This window comes from Ochotona princeps, chromosome X (assembly GCF_030435755.1).
Source record: "Ochotona princeps isolate mOchPri1 chromosome X, mOchPri1.hap1, whole genome shotgun sequence".
NCBI classification, from domain to species: Eukaryota; Metazoa; Chordata; class Mammalia; order Lagomorpha; family Ochotonidae; genus Ochotona; species Ochotona princeps.
Window position 1 is genome coordinate 83,172,054 of NC_080865.1, and position 19,413 is coordinate 83,191,466.

Here is a 19,413-nt window from a genome sequence, read left to right on the forward strand (position 1 = left end):
TTAAGCATTTAAATTCCAAGAAATTATTATGGGTATATAGAATTTAAGAATGAAATCAAACAAAACCCAAGTTTCATCAGTTCAGTCATTAGGAACAAACTGATTTTAAAAAAAGAAGCAAAATGCTCTTTAAAAGTGAGATTAATTCAGTTTCACCAGAGAAATAAACCAGTCCTGGCATTCAACCAATTCTGCAGGCTTCCTTAGGGGCCAAGTTCTGTCTGCACATCAATGAAACAATCAGTATTTGAGACACGAAGTAACTTTTGGCAGACATTGAAAAAGACACCAAATGGTCTCTGTCTTTGCTGTGATCAACTGTGAAATGAAAACCTACCATTTAAATCACTCCTAGTGCAACCTAACTCATTCTCCCTGATCTCAATGCAGAATAAATCTCAGTGCCCTCTGCCCCTTGGAAATGTTCTTACAATAAATGCAACAATGTAAAGGTTCTGTAGGTTGGAACATCTTTTCGATTTTCAAGTATATTTGATATTTCAACTTCAATTTGAAATTTAACCGATCAGTACAGTGTCTGGACGAAGTAATTGCCAATATCCTTTAAGTATTTGTTCTACTAGTTATGAGCTATATGGTCTTGGTCAAGTCACTTGTTTTAGCCTTACCTTTCTTCAGTTGCATATTTAAAAGTTAAATTTCTCTCAAAGTTTTTCTTTTGATTCTATGAGACTCTGAACTCAACTAGATTTAATCGTGAATTTAAAATGTCTTTCCCTCTGCCAACCATCAAACACAATTTTGCGGAATTGATGTAGCTACTTCTTTGTAAGGTAAGGGATGTCTTACATAGGTCAGGAATAGATATGTCTTTATTGGACAATATGCCATCAATTCAAACAAAAAGTTCCTCTACCGAACAGTAAGCCTCTAAAACAACTCAAACATATCTGTCTTCTACCGAACAGTAAGCCTCTAAAACAACTCAAACATATGTCTTACAAAATTTTATCCTTATGCAACCTAATAATACTCAGGTGTAGGGTTGGCAAGGATGGTGTTCTTTGATCAAAGTCATTATATTTTCACTTTGGGAGAAATGTACTTGGTTATTAAATATTATTATGCACTATAACACAAAACTCTGGTAATAATATAGGTTAAATAAGATTCTTCCTGTTAAGGTATGTGTTGTGGCTGAACTGTAAGGAATTTTAGGCATACTTCTAAATTAGGAAGGCTTCTATAAAATTTTGAGATCACGTAACGTAGGAATTCCTGTACTCTGGGGAATACCAGATGAAAGTGCTTAGGTTAACCAAATATTTACAGTGGGCACAATGCAACCACAGGGAGTTCTAAACCTTTACGGAAAACATAATTACTATTTTAATTGGGAACTTATTTTACTCCCCTAATTGATATAAACGCACATGTACATATATATACATGTGTAAATACATATGGCATATATGTATATATAGTTTCTTGCTAGCTTCTTGTTAGTTTACAATGGACAAATAGATTTGAATAGACTGAGAAAATACATTCCAATTTATAAAAATGTATTTAAAGCAACTCTCATTAGCAAAATATATTTTATTACATTAATGTATATTGGCTAATTCATCTCCTTAAGCCTTTATATTTTCTTTATGATAAGTACATTAATAATTCTGTCTTATTTTGAGTTGATTAATTATTATGAATTACTGGCATAGATAAGTTCATCTCAGAGTAAAAAAGTTTTGAGAGTTAAACTTCATTTTAAGAATATGTAGTTCCTTAGGGAGAAGTGCTTGGAGTTTCTTATGCCTCACTTCTTAGTAGGACAATTTTCCCAATATAACATAAATATATTTGATATTTTCTCATACTTATTTTTGCTGATGTTCCCTAAGTGTTTGATGTGCTAGGTTCCCACACTAACAGGAACAAGGCTTGATTTCAACTGACAGACGTTGACAGAAATTATTAATTCTTTATGAGAATCCAAAGTTAGGCAAATACACACCAACTGTTCTATAGCTTTGGAAACAGAAAAACAGTCTACCAAATTACAAAGTACACGAGTGCTGTGGAGGCAACATAAACCCACTCAATGATCTAAAATGTGATTTCTTTCATCCATCCTCATTTCCTGTTGGCTTCAGTGCCAGATGTTTGATAACTTCAAGCATTTTGACATCGTCCAAATAACTGCATGAGTAACTGAGACATATGTTGAAGCATGAAAGAGAGAGAGAGAGAGAAGAGAGAGACAGAGACAGAAAAGGCTGGTGGGGAAGCACATGTTTGTAACTCTATGTTTATCTTGGAGATGCTCTTTTATATAAATGCCTATATTCAAGTCTAAGAATATAGAACCTGAAAACAGTGGAAGGTGTTGTGCCAGGAAGGACTGGGACTGATTTTATGTATCTATCCACATTTGTTTTACCTCACATTATCAATTTTAGTGCCTCTGTTTTTTCAACTATAGATGGGAAAAAACTGGAAGGATTTCAGTTTCATAGGAATGTCTGAAAATTAATTCATGTAAAATACCTAGCATACTGCTTACAACAGAAAAAGCAGTCAATAAATAGTAGTTATAATATCAAGGAATCCTGAAAGGTTGGATTACTTTGGAGAGTTTTCAAAGGAAGAAAAAGACCAGAACAAGATATTTTCTTTATGGGTTCAATATATACCGAAATTTCCATTACTGGTGTGTATATGTGTGGATGGATGGATAGATAGATAGATAGATAAGACAATGTAGCAGTTAAGAAGTTGATCTCTTTAATCAGATATATCAGTTAAAATCCTAGCTTTATCAATTATAAATTTAAACAATGTATTTTATATTTCTGAGTTATAATGAATAATGATGAATAATGATGGTTATTTATAGTATCTATTTCGCTGTATTCTGAGCACTCAATGAGCACTGAATTCACATAATGCATTGTAAACATTGCATAGATCATACAGCAAGCAGACAATAAATGGCAATTAGCATCATTGTTGCCAGTGTTCCTTAACAAATTAGATAATAATAATGGTGGAGGAAACCTTATGATATGGTACATGAATTCAAAACCATTCTTTTACACATAGGATGATTTGTTGCAAAACCTGAAGTGACCAGTTCAAGGCCAGTTATTTGTTTACTGGCTAACCTATGATGGGATCTGGGCTTCTCATCCAAAGTTAGGACTATTTTTAGTCTATTACAGATGCCTATGCTTATAACACAAAGATTTTTTTTCAAGAAGCCTTCATAGGTTGCCATGGGTTCATTCAGACATTAAACAACACTTTGAGAATTCTTTAAATGTTATATGATCTTTTTATTCCCAGTCAAGAGACTTTTGGGGGTTTAAGTGGTAGCTAAATATTCATACCTTTCAGATGCAAAATCTAGCCAGATGTCATTTCTAAAGCTTTCAGCATCATTACTGTAGCCATTGGTTTTACTGTTTCTACTTCCCCATCCTTGATCCTAACATCTTACAACAGATATATCCTTAGCTTTATATTCATTTACTATCAATTACCTCCACCTCAATACTTTCTATTATTTTCTTATAGCAGTATTCTATATCAATATTATCTAATGTAGTAGCCATCAGTCACATATGGCTCTCAAGCTCTTGAAATATGGCTAGTGTGAATTGAAAACTAAAATTTAAACTTTGCTTCATTTTAATTTAAATAGTCACATGTGGCAAATGGCTGCCATATGAGTCTGAGCAGTACTAGAACCTAATACCAACATTTTTTTTTCAGTTCAGGCAAGATATTCTCCCTTGTTTTATGTGAAAAAAAAGCAACTAATGAAAGGGCATATCTTTCCTTGACACATTTTATGGTGAAAAGTATCTAAAATGCTACCACGTTTGAACTATACAATATGTTAAACAAGACATTTTACTGTTTCAAAATAGTTTAACTCTCCCCGTGCAGAGGATCTGAAACAATTTAGGTGAATAGGTCATATGATGTTGAGTAGAAGACTCTGGTGAACAGCAAAGGAATCAGTAGAAAACAAGTCTGAATAAAAGATTTAGATTAAACCTGCACTAACTTTTCTTGAACTAGCTCTTTTCTGTGGTAAAGACTCTATCTGATCTATCTTACAGAAGTGTTATGAAAATCTATAAAAATAACTGATTTAGAGTAATTTTAATTGAAATGCAACAATAACTAAAGCTAGAATTATCTGCATTTGATAACTCAAATTCCAAGAGTTAAATCCTGGAAAAATAAAACAAAATACCATGACATTTTATTATTAGAATCTGAATAAGAACTCACAAATATTACCCAGCATTATCACAGACTATGTATCCTAATGTCAATGTGGATGAAAGTTGTTACATAGATGCACTTTCATGATTATTTCTCTCCTGTTCAAATATAATTCAAGTCAAATGAATGCACAATAATATGCTTAACAACTATAAAAAGGCAACTAAGAATCAATACATTATGCACATGTGAATAGAGATGGTGTTAGCCAGATCCCCACTTCCAACACATTCACACTATCACTTCCTAAAACTAAATTGAAACTTTGTATACTTACAGATTTAGTTCTTAGACATTTCAAAAGTACAGATTTTATGAGTTTTTCGAAGATGTCAAATTGGTTCCCTCAACCATCACCCAGATGTAAAATTTATTTGTGATAATTCTTAAAAGATGCACCCACAGCTACAGAAGAATCATCCAAGGGAAGGAATTTATAACATACACATTCTTGACTTACACATTTCAGAAGATATTCAGGCCCTGCAAATCTGTTTTAGTGAACTTGGTCTTTGCATAGAGATTTTCTTGGTCTGCAATAAAGATAGACAGAAAAGTATAATTTATGTGAGAATTTAAGACTCCATAGTCATCTAATGATAACTCAAATGTGTTTTAATTTTAATTTTCTGTTAATTTACTGATATAACCAAATAACTGGAAAAGAGTGAAATAGTGGCAGAATCAAAACATTCAGGGTAGGCACTGTGGTACAGTAGGTCAAGCAGTGATTTGGAACTCAGACATCCTACATTACAGTGCTAACTCAAGTCCTGACTATTCCTCTTCTGTTCCACCTCCCTGACTATGTACCTTGCAGGCAGCATGTGATGGTCCAAGTTCTTGCATGGGAGACCTCAGTGGAGTTCTGGCTCCTGTCTTCTGCCAGACCTGTCTGTGGCTATTACAGTTATTGCGGGAGTAAACCATTAGATGGAAGTCTCTCTCTCTCTCCTTCTCTCCCTTCCTCCTTCCCTCCTGTCTTCCTCCTTTTCCTTTCCTCCCCTTCTCCTTCTCTCCATCTCTCATTCTGAAATGGCACATTTCCAAATTCCAGACCAAGTATATTATAAATTCTTCAATGGCTAGCACATTATTAACTTCATAAATTATCTCTCACCTACACTCTATTGCACCAAATCTCACACTGAGTCAAGGTTGAGTAGTGGACCCTAAGGAAGTGTTCATGAGAAAGGGGCCAAGTTCACATTTCACATGTATCTAAAAACAACATTTTCAACCTAAAGTTTTACCTATTAACTCTACCATCTCTTTTTTCTTCTCAAAAACTGTGATTGCATCCCAGAGCTAAACCAGATGGTGAGTTCAATAACACCGCATTATGAAGCCTGTCAACAGGTAATTCAGCAACGAAAAACTCTAGATTACATTGGGACCCACACCAGAGGAACAAATCCTGGAGAAGTTTGGGAGTATGATTTTACAAAGGTAAAACCGGGACTGTAAATACTTAATAATGTCAGAGAACACCTTCTCAGGCTGGGTGGAAATGTTTCCCACCAAGCATGAAGCCACTCAAGAAGTAGTAGAAATAAATAGATAGGTAAATAAATGAATAATTACTTCACGAAATAACTTCCCAATTTGGCCTACCACTAGCCATGCGGTCAAACAATGGGCCCACTTTCATAGTCCAGATAAACAGATTAGTTCTAAAAATTGGAGATAATTGGATGAGTTTGCTATTCCTTGCCTTGTTGAAAGCTCAGTGTGCTCCTTACATAAAAAGGACTCATCCATTTAAAATCTTGGTTGCCTACCTCCCTGTTTCTAGAATTGAGGAAGAAGGACCTCCAACAGGTCCCTAATCACACCCACCGATTTGTGTGAGGATTCCACTCCTCAAGCCCACAGTCTGGAAAGAACAGACAGTTGCTGTTTGAGCCAGGAGATCTGGTTTGCGTCTTACAACATCACCCAACCAGCCTGAATGCAGGGTGATAGGCACCTTTCACCATCAACATGATGATGCCCACAGCTGTCAAGGTAGCTGGGAAGCGACATGGGATTCCTAACAGCCAAGTGAGGAAGGACTCCACCCTGGAACCAGGTGGACAGGCAGCTATCCAGAAACTGACACCAGGACCAGCTTCACCTAAAAAAAAAAAAATCTATTCTCCTGGTCTCCATGGTTAAGTCCCTTGCTTGATGCCCTGGGCAGACCTGTTGCCCTGTTGGGTCTCACTGTATTCTATCAGGTATGACCCTCTAGACATGAATGAGTCCAACATCGGAATCTAACTAAACATCAGTGAGGAATTCCACAGCCCAGACAATAGAAAATGGTGACTGTGGGCCCGTTGTGGTAGCCTAGCAGCTAAATCCTCGCCTTGACCAAGCTGGGATCCCAAATGGAGCTGGTTCTAATCCTGGCAGTGCTGCTCCCCATGCATCTCCCTGCTTGTGGCCTGGGAAAGCAATAGAGGATGGCCCAAAGCCTTGGGACCCTGCACCTGCGTGGGAGACCTGGAAGAGGCTCTTGGCTCCTGGTTTTGGTTCGGCTCAGCTCCAGCCATTGTGGTCATTTGGGGAGTGAATCAGTGAATGTAAGATCTTTCTCTCCATCTCTCCTCCTGTGTTTATCTGACTTTGCAATAAAAATAAATCTTCTAAAAAAATGGTGACAGTAAGGCTAGGTCTTCTGAAACATTTTTGAGACATGTCCAGAACCTGAGCTTTGCCATAAACTTGGATTCTTAGAAAATCGTGAAAGAGAAGTGAGAGTGCTTATCTCATTCCAGGATGAGTTCTTTTCTTTTACAGCTCAGGCAGGAAGCAGTAAGCTGATTCACCCAAATTTTTTCTGTAAACAGAATTGGAAGGACCTGTTTACCCGGTTCTGCTGTTCCTATTGGGTGGGATGCTAGTCTTACTTAGTTGCTACTAAGTGGGATGCGGCTCTTCCTGATTGGCTAGCTTAGGGTGCACAATGCTTAAACTGATTGGGTGTACGTGTTCTGCACCCCTGTAGCTGATGGAATGATTCCCACCATATGCCAGTGTTCTCTTAGCTGATTGGAGGGTTGTTACTTAAAAACTCCTGAACACGGCTGGTTGAGGCTGCTCCCCTTTACCACATATGGTGGAATGGGGGAAGCCACTGGTCAACGTTAGCTGATGAATAAAGACTGTTGAGTTTCTTAAAACAAAACAAAAAAAACCTTTTTCCAATAATTCTAGAGAACAGGACAAATTGTGTGTGTGTGTGTGTGTGTGTGTGTGTGTGTTGTGTCAAAGTAACAGATAACAGATGTTTGAATCTTAACAAGATACCAAATGCATTTTTAAACATCCTCCTATGGCGTTTATGTAAGTTTGATTTCTGATCCTTCAAAAGCAAATCAATCCAATGATTACAATATTCCATATGATTGTGAAGCAACAGATGGAAAACCAATTTACCTCTCATCATTTCAAGTGTTTATGAGCAGAAAAATTTGTAAAAGATGTTAACTTGTACCTACATTTATCTGTTATGAATTAAATTATAGTTTCTTAAAATCAAACATATTTACTCTGCCTTCTAATTCTTCTAATTTAAATTCTTGATGTTAAACTAGTGCAGAAAAACAGTCAAGCCTTTTTAGTCCAGAATAGGACTCACCACAGCTTGGGCAGGACAAAAAAGATGACTATCTCTTTATTTGATAATGTTCCTGTTTCTTGATATCACTATACAATTATCTTCAGCTAATTCACAGCATGATAATAGATAGCTAAGATAGTTAACATGAAGGAATTAAAATATATTCTACCTATTAATGGGGAACTAGTCTAGTTTGGGAGAAAAAAACATTTCTATAACAAATATTCAACATCTGCAAGCCAATTTTCAACAAATGGCAATTCAGATAATGTCTACCCCACAAACTTCTGGAAAAAGTGTTGCTAGCTACTAAGTGTCTAGACAAACTAATCTAACACTTTCTAGGGTTTCTAACCAGGAACTTGATAACTAAATCATGACTACTGTAGATTCTGAAATCACAGTAGTGAATAAGTTAAATATAAGTTCTCACTTCATGTAATTTAGGCTACAAGTCAAACAGCGAATAAATAAAACAGGATGAGAAATATTATAAACAGGAAATGCAGGTGTTATGAAAGTTTCAACCTAGTTTTGTGGCCAGGTAAGGTCTCCCTGAGAAACCAAGGGCTCCGAGCCACAAACGAGCATAGGGATTGGTAGAATAAAATGAGACTGGAAATTAGAGTATGAGGCCGAAACAGTAAATAAAAAAATCAAAGAAGCTACAAATACACATGACTAGAAATCAGAAAAGGTGGTGAGTTTCAATATTACACCATAAAGTGCATATTAAAAGTATAAAATGGAATTGTATGTGTTTTTGTTCAGTTACCTAGAATTAATTGCAATTATTAATGCTCCAATGTATACTACTTATTCAAATTGATGATTTGTGCGATAAAAACTGCTGAATCCTTCAATGATACATCAAACAAATAAATATGGAAGTAATTTCCACATTATCTTAGTTCTAGATTCTTGTTTATTTTAATTTGAAAACAATTACAATATGTTCTGAAAGCTGTTACTCTTGGGTCTGCCAGATTTTTCAGTCAATATATTATAACAATTATTTTATAATTGAAGCCCCTCAAATTTTCAGTTTCAGAGCACAGATACAATAATATAAAATTCCTTAAGATTTTTAAAGATTAATTTATTTTTATTGGAAAGGCAGATATACAGAGAGAAGGAGATACAGCGAGAAAGATCTTCCATCTTTTGTAAAAACCCTAAATGGCTGCAATGGCCAGAGCTAAGCCAATATGAAGCCAGGAGCCAGCAGTTTCTTCTGGGTCTCCCACGCAAGCACACAGTCCTAAGGCGGCCATCCTCTACTGCTTTCCCTGGCCACAGGCAGGGAGCTGGACAGGAAATGGAGCAGCTGGAACACCAATTGGCACCACATGGGATCCTCATGCGTTCAAGGTGAGGACTTTAGCCACCAGGCTACCATGCTGGGCCAAAATTGTTTAAGGATCTAATAAACAAAATGTCAGTGCTTTAAGATACACACGATAGTGATTTCCATCCCTCATTTTGGGGACCACGTAGTAAAGCCATGAAAGCTAGCCTGTAATGATGACTGACTGCATCAATTCTACCCTACAAAAGCCATTTCAGCAGAAGTGCATTTGTGCTTCTGAACATTTTTAATGAATTAAACAGGAAAAAACTAAGTTCTATAGTATTCACCTATGCTAAAATATTGGAGAAGTAATTTATTTTGAGTAGATGATTTATGGTGTTTTTCAAAAAAAACAAGCAAGAGTATTGGGGTTCAATTTGTTTCTCATGTAACATCCAGTTGTTGTTAGGTTATCCGTGGGCCCAGATGGGGAAACAATTAAATATTTTGCACTAATTTTTAAAAATGTTTTTATTCATATATGCTGAATAAATTTGTATATTACATATATAAGTATATAAGCACATAGTTACTCTCCAACCAACATTCCCTCCTGTCCATATACATGTTCCTTTCCCTCTTCCTTACTATTTAATATTCATAACATAAATAATTTATTTTATAATCACAGGGTTACTACTCCACTAAATCAAGAATTCAGAAAGGGCCTAGAGCAGTGGCTGGATTAGCTAATCCTCCCCCTTCAAGCGCCAGGATCCCATGTGGGTGCCAGTTCTTATCCCAGCTGCTCCACTTCGCACCTAGCTCCCTGCTTATGGCCTGGAAAAGCAGACGACTGCCCACTGCCTTTGAAGCCTGCACCTGCATGAAAGACCTGGGAGATGTTCCTTGCTCCTGGCTTCGGATTGACTCAACTCTGGCCATCGTGGTCATTTGGCAAGTAAAGCAGTGGTTGGAAGACTTCTCACTTTGTCTCTATTCTCTCTATTCTGTGTGTAAAACCTGCCTTTCAAATAAAAATCTAAAAAGAATTCAACAAATATTACTTAGAAAAAACACTGCTCAAGAGTATAGACAAGGCCTGTAAGTAAGAATTGTATCTCAAAATGACAATTTCACCTAATTTTAAGCAGCAAATTACCACATAGGAACCCCAAACTAAGAATTCCAAACTCAATTGGAATGGCAATAATACGTCTGAGAAAGCTTGCTTATGACTGGAAATTCTGTGATGTTTTATCTACTGTCTTAAGCATATATAATATTCATATATAATACCAGAAATAAACCCACACATCCACAGTCAATGAATTTTTCACGAGCAAATCAAATTCAATTCAGGGAGAAAGTACAGTCTTCTCAAGAAATAGTGCTGGGAAAATTTCATCTATGTATACCGAAGTAGGAACCAAGATTCCTACCGTTACACCTTAGACATAAATTGATTCTAAATAGATGAAGGGTCTAAATCTACAATCCATTGCCATCAAGCTACCAGAGGAAAACATCATGGATTACACTGCAAGACATATGATTAGGCCAAGAGTTCATAGAAGATGCCAGGAACACAGGCAATTGAAGCAGAAACAAACAAATGGGATTACATCATGCTAGGAGCTTCTGCACAGCAAAAGAACCTTTCAACATAATAAACTACCAAGAGAAAGGGAGATAGTATGTCCAGATTATGCAACTGATAGAAAATTAACATCCAAGATCTATAAAGTGCTTCAGAAACTCAGTAATAACAAACAATCCAGTTAAAATTGAGGCAAAAGATATGAAGTCATTTTACAAAAGATGAATTTCAAATGACCGACAGACAGGAAAAACTGCTTAGATTCACTTGCATCAAAGAAAGCAAAAAAAAAAAAAAAAAAAAAAAAAAAAAAACCTCAATGAGATTTCACTTCACCCCAGTTAGAGTGGTTATCATACCGAAATCTGAAAACAATAAAAACTGACAAGGTTGTGCGGAAAAGGAATTCTAATCCACTGTTGGTGGAAATGTAAACAACCACCATTATGGAAGAGAGTAACGGAAATTCCTCAGAAATCTGAAAACAGGGCCCGGCGGCGTGGCCTAGCAGCTAAAGTCCTCGCCTTGAGAGGACGGCCCAAAGATTTGGGACCCTGCACCCCTGTGGGAGACCCGGAAGAGGTTCCTGGTTCCCGGCTTCGGATCAGCACAGCACTGTGCTGGCTCACTTGGGGAGTGAATCATCAGACGGAAGATCTTTCTCTCTGTCTCTCCTCCTCTCTGTATATCTGACTTTATAATAGAAATAAATTTTAAAAGAATTTGAAAACAGAATTACCATATGATCCAGCCATCATTCTCCTGGGAATTTATCCAAACAACATGAAATCATCCTATAACTGAGGTTATCTGTATCCTCATGTTTACAACAGCTTACTTTACAATTTATCATTCAATCAACCCAGATGTCCATCAATGGATGAATGGATAAAGAAAATGTGATTGTAGACACCATGGAATACTAATCATCCATAAAAAGAATAAAAAATTCTTTTTTTTTTACTACTAAATGGATGTAACTGGAATAGTGAAATAAGCCAACCTCAAAAGACAAATATGTTTTCATTATCTGTGATGATTAATACAAAGAATAAAAAAATTTAATCTATAAAAGAGTGAGATTGTGTTCTCTTTTACAGTTTTGTCTATACTACTGAGGAATGTTAGGGTGTTTTGTTTTTGCCACTTCTTTGTGCTGATATTTTTCCTAGTGTAGTACTAAGGATGTGATTTGATAGGAAAATGAAAATATGCTATTGCAAAAATTAGAAAAAATAAGGGAAATAAGAAGGAAGAAATGGAGTGGGGGATGCAGGCAGGATGGAAGGTAGAGTGGGAAGTGTTAGGCTGTTGTGTCTGTATCATAAAATTTAAAAATTTGCTCACTTTATATAAATATGAAGTTATAAATATATGTACTACACAGAAAATAATTACAAAGCTGCTGGAATTCATTAGTTAGACGCAAGTCATAATCATTAATTCATTTACCTCCTTTTAAATGATTGATCTGTACAGTCCTTTTCATATGATGTGTATGTTTGCTTAAAATTTCATATGAAACAGTATTGGTCTCCCATTAGCGTTCCTATAATCTTAACTCAGACTATCTAAGCCATAGTTGGAACTACAGCATCTTGTCATTGGAAAGGTGGGGGCATCTCCAATTCAATGACATAGAAACTATAAGAAACTTGGTTCATTTCAGTGCACATTAGGCACAGGCATACGAATAACTGGCTTAAGTTGGGTCGCAACTTTGTATCAGAGGAGATATGATATACTTGGTAAGCCATGGGAGCCAAATCGTAAATAAAACAAAGATAGTGAGCAACAGTCTGATTCTCAGTTTCTCTTGAGGGCATACAGCAATTACAACTCTCCTGGGGAGCCATGGTGCTAAGCAAGCCCAATAAGTTATATAGATTACAAACTCTGTACCCCAAGAGTTAGTGGGTTGAAACCTCTAACTTGTGATACCATGACTAACTCTAGAGGATATTACATAGATTACAAATTTTGTACCAAAACAGTTTACTTGTCATAACATCAGTGATGCTTGAGGGTATTATGTTGAAATAAGTTACATGGATAACAAATTATGTACCCCAAAAGTTAATGGATTGAGACGTCTTATTTATTATATCATGAGTAACTCCAGAGGATATTACATTAAATGAAATAAGCCATATACAGAGACCAATACTGCATATGATATATAACAACAACAACAACAACAAACTCACAGAAGCAGATTACAGGTGTGGCCACTTATGGTCAACAGGTAGGAGACAGATGGAGATGTTAGTCAAAGAGTATAATTTTGCAACCATAATATGAATGGTGTCTGGGAGCTAATATATAGCAGAGTAACTAAAGTTAATCATACGGTATAATTGAAATTCCCTAACAGAATAGACATTAAGCATTCTCGTCAGATACAGATAAAAACAGCGTAAGTTTGTAGTGTTATAGATATCTTAATTAACTGTAGCATTTTACAATGAGTATCTCATGCCATAAACTTTCAGCATTTACAACGTGAATTTGTCAATCGTACATACATGGAGCTACAAGAGATCAAGTAATTGTCTCTGTAATTAGAACTCTCTAGGTTTGACCAAACAAAGTTGGAGATATGATAGAAATATCAACAACTCTTGTTGGGTCAGTGTTTTTAATGAATAAGCCATGACACTCTAAATGCTTACCATGCCCAATGTTTCATGCTGTAGAAAATGGCTATTTATACAGCAGGCATAAGGCTTTTTGTGTCTGATCTTAATCATACTGATCCAACTGTTGGGAACAATGAAAAATCACTAAATCCTTGGGCAAACAGATGAATTACCAGTCCTCACTGCATACAAAAATAGTTCAAAAGAGGTGTTCCCTGTTGGACAGTAACTAAGAAACCATAAAATCAAGTATTTTCTCGTACACAGCTTAATGTGACCCATATACCTTCCTAATACTGTTTCTATTGATGCTGTCTCTTTAACTATACATCATTTTTAAATACCTAAGATATTTAGATGATAGATGATAGACAAATCAGTAATTAATAGATATCAAGTATAGATCGATGAATGTATTAGTGGGTGATTGGGTAATACACACTTGGTAGAGCTCATCTGTTGGCTAACTTCCCAAATACCAACCATGGTAGGGGCAGGGCCAGTTGGAACTGGTATCCAATCCAGTTCTTCCACTTGTGTAACAGAAACCAAACCTTGTGGGTCATAAATGTTTCCTCACAGGACCTGCATTACCAGGAAGCTGAAAGCAGGAGCCAAACCAAGGAATCCAATTCAGCAAATCTGATTATGGGATTCATGCATCCTAACCACAATTTTAACTGCTTGACAAAAAGCATCTAGGAATAACTTTTTGTCTTCCTCAGTGGCAAAATCCCAAATTGATGTCCTATTTCTACTCTATATAGCCTTCCCTGAATTTTCAGATAGGTTTAATCCCAACTTCCTTTGTCTATTGCTCTGACTTCTACAGATTCCAAATTCCTTGAAGAGAGAAAGGATTTCTTAGCTATACTTCTACTCTGATATTTAACACAGCTTTAATATATTAATACTAATTACTAAACTTTAATAAAGTATACTGTGTGCCACAAACCATTATAAACACTTAATATTGGCTCATTTAATTTTCCTAACAACACTATTACATAGTTATGGTTATTTTAGATGAAAAATGCATAGAGAGCTTAGATTTGACTGAAGTTTATGCAACACTTAAGTGACTATCAAGATCAAACTCAAGCAATCTTCTCTAAGGTTAGCATACATTCAATAAATACTTGTGGTGGGGAATACATGTAGCAATAAAAGTAGAGTTCAGAAATCACCGTGGAAGTTCTCTCTTCATAGCTGGAGAAAATGAAGCCAAAGAAATTGGCAAAAGAGAAGGTAAGCTTATTAGTAGCCAAAAGGAAATTAGGATCTGCATTTTTATGTTTGTTTGCTTTTCACTGCTCAGTATTGCTCTCCCCAAAGGCTACTGCAAGGAGGTTGAAAAGTAATTCCCAAGAACACATCAAAATGATCTCTCATTGACTAATTTTAGTACTTTTTTCCTGAGTTAAATATAACACAAAGGGTAAGGAAGGAGATCACATGTATTAGACAAAAGAGGTCTTTCTGTTATCTATAATTTATTTTGCATGGTGTTTATTCAGATGTAAGGTTGCTTTCTAAATTACAAATCCATTTTTAGTGGATCATTAAACCAACTCCTATGTATCCATATAGTGATGGATGAGGTCCATAACCCCAATTTCCCCCCATAAAACCTGTATTTTGTGTCATCTGTATTAGTGGACTCTCTACCTGACATTTCCTGTAGTCTTCGGTTGTTTCATGTATTTCCTTTCCTTGCACACCTCCCTCTCTTCTTAGACCTGCACACTCTTAAAATGCAGGTCCCAGGGACCTTGGTGATCTATTCCATCTCTTCTGAATGTAACATTTATCATCCACAGACAAAGATTCATTCCTCATGCTAAAGTGATTCAATTGATAGGAAGTTTTTCCCTTTGTGTGCAAAACTAACTGAGTGAATTATTTGTCTCCTTACACAAAAGATAGAGAATGAATGAATCTATTTGTCTTGGAAAACTATTTTTTTGATGGACACATTTCTTGTTATAGCATGGTTTCTTCTCTGAACCTGAATGTTTACGTGTAAGAACGTTTTCCTGTTATTATTAAGGTAATAACAAGATATAACCTTATTGTACTTCCGAAAGAATAATAAACCCTTCTTAAGTATTTGTAGAACAGCACAGTCAGAAGAATTCCAAACTAGATTATTTTCTTTCAAAATTACAAAGGAAAGCAAAGTAAACCAAAACATATTATAACAAACACAACAAAGCAGTTATCTTTGAAATTAAACACAAGATATATTCGAGTTTCTCAAATGGGGTGAGAGTTATATAACACTGTTGATCATCAAGTGGCTTTCTCCTACTCCCTCAGAAACAAAGCAAGACAAACACCAGAGTGACAGATTTAGATGGACAATATGCCATCTGGACCACAAAAAATCATTTTTGCTTTTTGTTCTTTAGTTTCCTGCTTACCTCAGAAACCATGCCTTTAATTGTCTCAATTGTAGTTTTACTTTCACTTTTTCTCAGCAAAATATAGATTCAGTTACCAAAAGACCTCAAGGTCTAATAAAATAGGAAAAAAGCAAGTAGCTACTTAAGCAAGCAGAAGTGCATTTTTGGAACAATGGAAATTTATCATTGAGTTTCTCTCAGCCTTCACCTTTCAAAATATATCTTTCACATAGAATACGCTGCCACAATAAATTTAGACAGTGAATATCCTAGAATAAAAATCACAACAGTGTCACTTCTCGACGTTGCTGGATAATTTGCAATGCATAGAGATCATCTGAATACATTTTCCAATGCAGAGCTAGTGAAGGAAACTCGAAAGTAGCCTGATACAGCATTGGTTAATGCTAGCCAAGTCAGGACAAAGGACCCATAGTAAACACAAAAATATTTTCCATATTCAGCTCCTAGAATCAAAATAGAAAACCTACATTGCTAAACCTCTTTTACTTGTATATACTTTCTCAAATTTTAAAATTTTATACCATAATCCATTAAAATAGCATCGAGCTTTAATTTCCAAATTTACAATTAAAGTCATCGAGAAATAGTATTGTGTCACTAGCTTATTTTTTTCCTAAAAAGTTATTTGAAAAACTGAAAAATAAACCCAAGAAGTAATTTGGTGTATCTCACTATTCCTGATCTGTGCTTTTTTTTTCTTATCTTTTATGCCAACCTCTGTAACCAATGAAAAACTTTAAATACTGCCTACTATGCAAAGATATTACCATAAATTACAAGATTTTCCTTTTTATACAAGATTTATTTATTTGGAAGGCAGAAATACAGAGTGGGAAAGAGAGAGTCATGTTTCATCTGCTGATTCACTCCCCAACGTCTACATCCACTGTGGCTGGGATAGGTCCAATCCAGGGGTCTCCAATGAATTTCCTACATGTGTGCAGGGCCCCAAGCAACTGGGCCATCTTCCATGGCTTCCCAAGACACACTAGCAGGGAGCTGGATTACAAGTGGAGCAGCTGGGACTTGAACTGCTGCTCATATGGGATGTGAGAATTACAGCCAGCCATTTAAACCTCTGTGCTATGATGCCGGCCAAAAGGTTTTATTTTTATCATTATTTTTTAGTTTACTCAATAACATTAAATAATATGCAATAACATTCAATAATAATAATAGGCTCTGCCACCCTAACTTTTTGCCAGTCATCACTTTTCTTTGTTTTAATTATGCAGAAGTATTATATTTTCCTGGATTTTCACCCCGGGGAGGGTAATTCAGACCAACTGTTGAAATATATGTACAATATATGATGCTTGAATTCAGTACAGATTTTGCTTTCACTTTTTAATGAAACAGTTCCCTAGGCAAAGGGATTTCCCTTTCTACTTCCACTTTCTCCTACCAATTTTCCCCCATATTATTGCAATATTATAGCCCTTCAGCAACAGTCACTGGTTCAACATTCTGCTATTTAAATGTATCATGGCATTGTAGGTATGGACAATGGTAGAAAGTCCAGCATCTTATTGTCAGGATATATTTAAGTTTCATTGGGAGACCTCCATTTATTCAGAGTAGATATGTATCTGCACTTTATTTTTTTAGATTCATTGAATTTTATTGTTTTTTTTTTAAGATTTATTATTATTGGAAAGCCGGATATACAAAGAGGAGGAGAGACAGAGAGGAAGATCTTCCATCTGATGCTTCACTCCCCAAGCAGCCTCAATGCCAGAGCTGTGCCGAAGCCAGGAGCCTGGAGCCTGCTCCACATCTGCCACGCGGGTGCAGGGTCCCAAGGTTTGGGGCCATCCTCAACTGCTTTCCCAGGCCACAAGCAGGGAGCTGGATGGGAAGCAGGGCTGTCGGGATTAGAACTGGTGCCCATATGGGATCCCAGTGCATGCAAGGTGAGGACTTTAGCCGCTAGGCTATAGCACCAGACCCAATGTGTCTTCACTTAAAAGGTTTTTTGTTTGTTTATTTTTAAAGGAATATATATATTACATCAGATCATGTAAATGAATACCACTCTTTTCTGTTAAAGTGCAGACACAGCACTTCCAACTATTTTGTAAGTTTTTCTAGTTTTGGTATCTTACAGTAAGAACAGTTTCAATGCAGTTGAGAACTGTCAAAAATCAGACAGTACATGATTATTCACAAATAAGGAGCCATGCATAAGTCTTAGGACATAAGGCTTTATTAAAGAATTTCAACAATGACTTTTTAGCAGATGCTCAGTACATTTAATCCTGTGGCACTGCTACTTGCCACTTCACTGGCCTAGTCTTCATCAATTCTATAAATGTAAGCTTCCTGTGAATTTCATTGACTTCCTGATAATGATGAAAATTCTGTTTCTGAAAGCTTTTCCAACGAAGTATACATTGATATTAGCACAGTTGTCCAAGCCTCCTCAGTGAATTCCAATTAATCTTCTATTCATGTATATTATTACCCCACAGTCTTTTCCGATCATTCTGTGCATGCTTCCACTAATATCCTCTGTGTTTACTTCTACTGAAGTTTGTAGTATGATGTTTGTCATATACTTTTCATAAAGTATAGCAGTAAAGAAGAATAACGTTGAACCTCCAAATAATCTGGATATAAACCAGTAATAGAAGAAACAACACCAGTAATACTAAATAGGACATATATACGTGTGTGTGTATATATGATTGATGGAATTCTTTAAAGACACAATCTTATAAGGAATCACTTTTGAAATTAATAGAAGGCCAGAATAGCAGCAGACCAGCTAAAAATTGGATTTATCAAGATATTTAGAATATCTGTATCTATAAAGAAAACCCCAAGCTCTACATGGCTTCACAGGTGAATTCTATCAAGAATATGAAAAAATAAATAATATCAATGCTGCAAAAGCTTTAAGCAAACTGAAGAAAGTAACTTCATGAGGCTAGCACTGACTTAATACCACACCACAAAATACTTTAAAAATAAAATAAATAAAAACAAACTATAAGGTGGGACAAATATTTACAAGTCTCTTAATGACAAGACAGTAATACGTAAAATATGCAAAGGCTGGTGGGCATGCAGGTGTTGCAAGTTAAGCCGTTGCACTGAATGCCTGCTTCCCATATCAGAAAGCTACTTCAAGTCCTACCTACGCTCTTCTTCCATTCCAGCCTCCTGCTACTGCCCACCATTGGAAGCAAAAGATGATTGTCCAAGTAGTTGGGTTCCTGTCAAATGTATCGGACACCCAGATGGAATTCTGGATCCCAGCTCAGCAGTTGTGGGCATTGTTGCAAAATCTTCTCCTCTTCACTCTGCTTTTTTCTGTTCTCTTATTTGAAAGGCAGATTTTCTCAGAGAAGAGAAAGAAACAGAGAAAAAGTTTCTATTCACTGGTTCACTCCCACAATGGCTGCAATAGCTGGAGCTGAGCTGTGTTGAAGCCAGGAGCAATGGATGTCTTCTTTGTCTCCCACATAGGTACAGTAGCCAAGGTTCTGAGCAATCATCCGCTGCTTACTCAAGTAAAGCCAGGGTGCTGTATCCAAAGTACTGAAGCCAGGACTAGAACTGGCACATATATGGGATGCCACTGTTAT

The 19,413-nt window shown here is 36.2% G+C and overlaps 1 long non-coding RNA gene across 2 annotated transcripts in view; it reads right to left on the reverse strand.

Moving 5' to 3' along the window:
- The window catches only part of LOC131478554 (uncharacterized), a 306,124-nt gene that overhangs the window by 33,427 nt on the left and 253,284 nt on the right, over positions 1-19,413 (reverse strand). For both annotated transcript variants that reach the window (XR_009244546.1, XR_009244547.1), the window contains exon 3: positions 4,718-4,790. This is a non-coding gene — a long non-coding RNA (uncharacterized LOC131478554). The remainder of the gene's footprint in view (positions 1-4,717; positions 4,791-19,413) is intronic.